Raw genomic sequence first — 7,500 nt, 5'->3', positions numbered from 1 at the left:
GGCTGTGTGTAGTTGCTCCGATTCAGACTGGAGGTGTTGCTGGCATCTTGCATGACTGGATGAAGACACATGCTTCAATAGATAAGAAAAGAAAGAGAAACTGTGTAAGTGTATCTGTGGTTGTGTCTGTGTGTGCGTACCAATGTTTAGCAGTATCCGTGTTGAAAAGAGAGTGAATGTACGAATGAATGAATGAACGAGTAAATGTTTTAAAAAGTGAGCGCGAATGAATGAATGAATGAATGAATGAACGTGTGTGTGTGTGTGCCTGCATCGGAGAAAAACTGAAAGCGAGAGAAAGAAAGCGTGTATTTGAATAGATGTATCATAAAACTGAATGTGAGTGTGAGAGAGAGAGAGAAAGAGAAGGAGAATGATAAAGAGTGAGAGAGAATCGAAAGACAGTAAACGACAACGGTCAAGAAAAAGAAAAAAGAAAAATCGAGGAGAAGCTGATTTTTTTACTACCCACTTAAAGCTTACTCTGTCACGGATATATATATATAGATATGTATACATAAAAAAATGAATTCCGAAGGCTCGGGAGAAATAAGGAAAGTCCCGCTGAAGACGGCGATAAAAAAAAAGTCGATTAACACAGAAAATCCAAAACTGGAAAGCGCTATCTTTTTGTTCTTTAATATCAAAAATCTTTTATTTAAATTTTTTTTTTCTGCAAGGTTTGTTTTTTTTTTTTCATCTTGATCAGAACTGCACAGATGTATATCAACTAACGAAGAATGATTGCAAATATATATATGTGTGTGTGTGTGTGTGTGTATTTGGTAGAGTTTTCTCCGCTCATGCGGCACTTTTCTGCCCCATCGTTCAGAGGACGGACTTAATAACAAGCTTTTGTTTTTCTTTTAAAAGAAAGAACATATGTTTAAAGAGTGACAGTGCGAGATAGAAAAGCATGTGAAAAGTCGTGAGACGATCGAAAGAGAAAGTGAGAGAGAAAGAAAATAACAAGGTGAAAAGCTCTGCAAATACAGTTAAATAGCATTTCTCCTATATATGTATTCCTTAGAATATTAAGCAAAAAAAATTGTTTATATATATACACAGAGAGAGAGAGAGTGTGTGTGTGTGAGACTTTACAGTACCTTAATGACCTGTGTGAATCACAGGTATGCATGTGGATATGTGTATGCACTTATATTATTTATAAAAATATAAATGTTGTAAAGTTTTCAGAAAAGATCATAAAATGTTTTAAAAAATCTAATTTGCGCTCGAATAACACTTCAACTTGAGCGATCCACATTTCTATTCTGGAATGAACAATTAGATGTTTGTACTGCAATTATCCTATTCTTTCGGCTTTTATAACATATAATGGAAGTAGTCTTGTATGATAACGCTAAAAAAATGTATACGACGAATATTATATGTATATATATGTTTAATTTGTTTACTGTTTGATTTTATATATTGTTTTATTTATTTCATTCTAAGATGTGTGATTAATTATGCAGATGCATGTCGTGTTTTGTCAGTACGATTGTATAAACACGGCTGAGTAAAGTTGACAGGAGCAGGTGCGCAAGTTTTGTTTGTCTTTTATTTCTTCTTTTCGGTCTTTATTATTATTATTATTGCTGTTGTTGTTTGAAAGTAAATTAGTGTTTGACAGTGTAAAATCTGTGTATATGTCACGAACACATCTATTGAAAAAAGCGTTAGTGGGTAGTTCTGTGATTGTGAATATTTCTCAACAATTTACTTCACTATATATATATATATATATATATATATATATATATATATATATATATATATGTGTGTGTGTGTATATATATATATGTGTGTGTGTGTATATATATATGTGTGTGTGTATATATATATATGTGTGTGTGTGTATATATATATATGTGTGTGTGTGTATATATATATATGTGTGTGTGTATATATATATATATATGTGTGTGTATATATATATATATATGTGTGTGTATATATATATATATATATGTGTGTATATATATATATATATGTGTGTGTATATATATATATATGTGTGTGTATATATATATATACATGTGTATATACAAAATATAGGGTTTTAGTTCACAGGTGGTCTATACATATATACATACATATATATATATGTATATATATATAATGTAGATATATATGTGTGGATATGTATATATATATATATATGCATATGTATGTATATATATATAAATTCAAATGTATATCTATATATATTGTGAGATAGAAATATTAGTGTGTGTGTGTGATATTCTTTCACAAAATAGTGTTGACAATGACTTCGAAGTTTCGGTCTGCTAGCTTTCATGTACCCTCCCAAAAAATATTGAGTAACCCTTCAGTTTAATCTAAAATTGGTTTTATTACTTGACATAAAAACAAACATACACACACGTGTGTGAGTGTGTAGAGAGAGAGAGAGAGAGAGTTATGTTTGTGTGGGTGTGCGTATAATTAGTAAATTGCGGATAAAAATTGGGTCATTTATTTACTTAATATTTTGTTAATGAAAATAAATCTGCTGTTGAGGATCAGTGAAATATATTTTGGCTTTCGTTTTTTCCATGAAATTCTTAGTAAATCAAATAAATTTACAGTTGGTAGAAACGTGTTGTAAAAAAAGTGAGTGAGTGAGTGAACGCAAAACGAGATTGAAACTGTTCTTGTAAGCATCGATGAAACGAAGAGAGCATTTGTGTCTGTATGTGGGCCTCAGCGAATGAATGAATGAATGAACGGCTGCTTGGCAAACGAATATTAATGGATAAACAGTAGCCACCAAACGAACGAAGTATGCTATTGAAAACATGAGTGTTAGAGAAAGAAGAAAAATAACGTATGAAATAAAAAAAAAAAGTCAAAATGAGAAGGGATGAGAGTTTAGTTTTCTTTTTCTTAAGAGAACATACACGTGCTCCTTATTATATAATATATATGTTTGTTAGAGGAGTGCATTCACACATTACAAAAAGTAAAAAGAAATTGTAACTTAAGACGAACCCACTGATGTGGTCCGCGGTGTCGCAAAAGTTTTTTAAAGTAAAGATTTCTGTTATTGGCCTCTGGCATTAAGGCCATTAATAATTACTAAATTAGTTTTGTTTTATTACAAACAAGTGTTATAATTTTCGTTGTCACGTGATCTGAAGACTTGGTCTTAGAATTTGTTTTGCTTTTTTTTTTTACCAGCAGTATCGTTGATATTGCGATCAATATTAATTGTTTCAATCGACCTAGAACAGATATATAATGATTTCAACAATGGAATTCTAAAAACCCAGGTTTTGTCAGTAATTTTTATTGTTATTTTATTTCGTCTTTTGTTAAAATTGACATATCCTTAATAGGTTGTTTAAGTTCCCCGAGTAAACTTGAACACAATAGTTTTCTTTTGTTATATTATACTTTGTATTTAGTGATGTGTCGTGGAACAAGAAAGCGGTCAACGTCTTGTCCTCTGATAAAATCACTCCACTTCATTTTGTACCTCTAAAGAATATCACCTCATTTTTCCCTTCAACTAAAATCATATGACCGTCTACTTTGTCCAGCCATAGATTGATTTTTCTGCTTAGATTTCGTTTAATTTTGTAACTGTTGGAAAATTACTGACAAGTTCATAATCTGTTAAGGTAACCGCTACATTAAGTTGAAAGCGAACCTCCAACTTTTCCCATTGTCTTTTCATCTCATTCACACACAAGTTTTAACTGACTTCTCAGCAGTGAGGGTGTGCGTGTGCTGTAGTTTTGTTTTGAATAGGGCTTCAAACATTTTCGTTTACTTGTACCGAGAGAACACAAAAAGACTGCATTTCCCCTAAGAAACTAATTGCGCTACTCAACGTAGACAATCTGACTAGATGTAGTATTTATTTATCCTAGTGATAAGAGAAGTAGCGAACTGCTGTGTCAGCGATAACTTAGCTTGCAGGTGAGTTTAAGAGATGATTTAACTCGGTTGCGGGCGAAAAGTGAGATAAAGAGTAATAAAAACCACACATTTTCAGTTATGGGTGAGCTAGTAAAAGCGATGAGAATTTTAATTGTATATCTATAACATGGCCTTATAGATGTTGCAACGGAGATGGTGATGATGCTAAAATAGACGAAAGATATTTCTGGGGATAAAACACCACCTGAAGAATGGTCTTTTTCTTTTCGTTTTTGTTACGCGGATATGAAACGAGAGATTTTCTGTTTCAGTTTATTTGTTTTTTCTTTCTTTCTTTTTTCTATTTTATTTATTGAAGATGAAAAATATTGCAGTTGTGGATGTTCATTCTATTTTTCTCTGAAATGCATTTTAGATGTAAGTAAAATAAATTGCTTTTCCCGCTGGGAATTGAAATCAAGTGGTTCAACTGATTCCTTTGTCGTGAACTTAAAATTCTATACTGTCATTCTCGCAAATACGCAGAAATAGAGATTTCTTTGTAACTTCATCACAAGGCTATACATTTTCGAATAAGTGTATGTTGATTTTAATAGAATTCTAGTGGCTCAACTGCTACTTATTTTATCGATCTCAGAATGGAAGGCAATGACTATTCCGCCTTGATTTCAACTCAGAAAGTAAAGGCAATTAAATGCCATATTTTGTCCAATGTCTTCCTATTTGTCATCCCTTGCTCTCCTTCGTAAAAAAAAAATAATAATAATAAATTAAACATTTCCTGCAATAGTATGGTGATTGCCAACCTTTTCGCTAATAAGAGAAGCCCTTTTATTTAAATGAATTTTCTGAGGGAACCCACCACCCAGGCTTTTAAGTGGTCAGTCTATCCAAAAAGCCGATTTTGTTAACTAACTCGTCTTCTCAGTTTCATCTCTTAGTTGAAAGATATATGAAGATGAGTAGTCGTACATTTTATAATGCAGCCCACAGATCTCAGTACGGTCTTTGGTAAACCTAGTTTGGGAACCACTGCATTAGCAAAATACCACACAGCTAAGTTTGAGTCTAGTGAAATGACACTAGTAAATTTATAGTGCATATTTTCATCTTACCTGAGATTATAAAAGGCTGGTGAGATTTGAACAAAGAAAAAAAGAGCGAGAAAAGTATATTTTTATCTGGCCCTTTCGTCCAGTGAGTTTCTCCCTATTTGGGAAAGATGAAAAGGCGAAGGTAAAGCGCGTGCATACCATTCATCTGAGGAAAGTAAAACATCCGGCGTTTTTATCATTTTCAAAGTGGGGAGGTGATTGGTGGGGGAAGGGGGCCTTTTAGTATTTCTTTAAGAAAAATTAAAATTTTTTTAAAATATATTCGCAGATTCGTAATCTCTGTTTTTTATACGTGGATAAAAGAAAAAAGAGAATTCGAAAAAAGTTTAAAATTAAGAAATTGGTGATGGGTGGGGGTGGGGGGGAATTCAAATTTTGAAAACGTGATTTTCGGCCCAAATCGTATTCTCCTATATCGAAAACATAGACATCCAAAAAAATTCTGGCAAAAAAGCAAAAAAAAAAAAAAAAAAAAAAAAAAAAAAAAAATCGGAAATGGGTGGTGCGCACGCGCTTTATCTTCGCCGATGAAATACATTGAACCAAAACCATAAACGCAAAAGAAAGCTGGGATAAATGTTGGCACATCCATCGTTGATCACTTTTAAAAGAAAGCCATTTGACTGATGAGCCAAGATTAACTTAAGCGCTTTAACCATTTCTCCCCCCTCGCTCTCTCTCTCTCTTTCTCCCCCTCCCCCTGCTATCGTCTTCCACTAATGTCGTTGTTTAGTATCAAGTCAACCTTTATTGATAGACCAATGATCAAATGCCTTCCAACCATGACCAAACTTTCTTTTTCCTTTATGGAGAGAACACAATGTTAACCAATGTTATAGCGTAGGATTTGGCTGCTGTTTCTAGCAAGTAGAGCGACCGTATTGAGTCTTCCTCAGAAATTGCAAGGAAATCCCCTCATACCTCCTATATTATCTACTCAACCATCCAGAAATGGCAGCATCAAGGGGTCCTATGCCTCAAATATATATCATCATCATAAAGTACATTTACCATGCTGGCATGGGTTGGACGGTTTGACTGAGGTCTGGAGAACCAGATGGCTACACCAGGCTTCAATCTGATTTGGCAGAGTTTCTACAGCTGGATGCCCTTCCTAACGCCAACCACTCCGAGAGTGTAGTGGGTCCTTTTTCGTGCTACTGGCACAGGAGCCAGTCAGGCAGTACTGGCATCGGCTATGTTCAGATGGTGCTTTTTCGTGCCACATATTAATAAAATGATGGTCAAAGCTAGAATGCCAGTGATTCTAGGTTTGCTGGATGAGTTTTGACCCAGGGCTAAACAGCCACCTCTGTTCCTATGTCCTTATCCTCAGGTTAGACATCAAACAGACACTGCCAGATGATCTTCCTGTAGAGCAACCTTTTGAAATTCCCTCATTGTTCATATACTGTGTGACCCTAGGTCAGCCTTGACTGAGCAGACCTTTGATCCAACCTCAGTCATCTGGGTCTTTTCTCTCTCTCTCTCTCTAGAACCTCAATATTCATGGTTCTGGGTTCAGTCCCACTGCGTGGCACTTTGGGCAAGTGTATAGCCTCGGGCTGACCAAAGCCTTGTGAGTGGATTTGGTAGACGGAAGCTGAAAGAAGCCTGTCGTATATATGTACATATATGTGTTTGTGTGTTTGTGCCCCCCCACCACCAACATCGCTTGACAACCGATGCTGGTGTGTTTACGTCCCCGTAACTTAGTGGTTCGGCCTAAGAGACCGATAGAATAAGTACTAGGCTTACAAAGAATAAGTCCTGGGGTCAATTTGCCCAACTAAAGGCGGTGCTCCAGCATGGCCGCAGTCAAATGATTGAAACAAGTAAAAGAGAGTATTCAGCATAACTTTTCTAAGACAATAAGGTGTGATCTGAAGTAGCGATGAAGCAGATCCCTTGTTGGCTCATTGATTTGCATTTTACTGTTTCCTGGTATAGCGGAAGAGAAGAAGGAAGATCAGAAATCTCAAGTTGTCTCCAAGCTCTACATCAATCCTTGTTTGAGGTTCAGTTGTGTGTCAGTGTTGCAGAAAAGCTTCTTGAACTTCTGTGCTTTCTGAGGCACCAGTCATGAATTGAGATAATAAAAATATAAGAGTATGCCCCAGGACAGTTTTTTATGTCATTGCCTACATAACCTGCCTTTGTTTTATCCGGTAGCTGGCTTCCACTGGGAAACCTTAGCCATCTTTATTTCCAACAGTGGCACTGTATAATAAGTATGCTGGGAACCAGTGCATCATGTAGTCATGATTGTCTCCCTATGAGAAACCTAAACTGAATACTTCTTTTAGAGTGAACTCTATGAAAAATACCCTAGGGTATTGAGCCTTGTGGAATGTCAACAGATGTTAAGGGTTAAAACAATAATGACCCAAAAACAAAAGATCAATAACTCAAAAGGATCAAACAAGGACACACTCACCATTTTTGATAGTTCATTACTCTCTCTCTCCCATATATATATATATATATATATATA

General features: G+C 35.0%; 1 long non-coding RNA gene across 1 annotated transcript in view; it reads left to right on the top strand.

Annotated features, from left to right (window-relative positions):
* LOC128247287 (uncharacterized) overlaps nucleotides 1-7,500 on the top strand; it is an 11,379-nt gene that overhangs the window by 342 nt on the left and 3,537 nt on the right. Inside the window, exon 1 of the long non-coding RNA XR_008263643.1 lies at nucleotides 1-1,541. This exon is cut by the window's left edge and continues 342 nt beyond it. This is a non-coding gene — a long non-coding RNA (uncharacterized LOC128247287). The remainder of the gene's footprint in view (nucleotides 1,542-7,500) is intronic.

The sequence above is a fragment of the Octopus bimaculoides genome, chromosome 3, assembly GCF_001194135.2.
Source record: "Octopus bimaculoides isolate UCB-OBI-ISO-001 chromosome 3, ASM119413v2, whole genome shotgun sequence".
Classification (NCBI taxonomy): Eukaryota; Metazoa; Mollusca; class Cephalopoda; order Octopoda; family Octopodidae; genus Octopus; species Octopus bimaculoides.
This window is presented reverse-complemented; position numbering and strand designations above follow the sequence as displayed.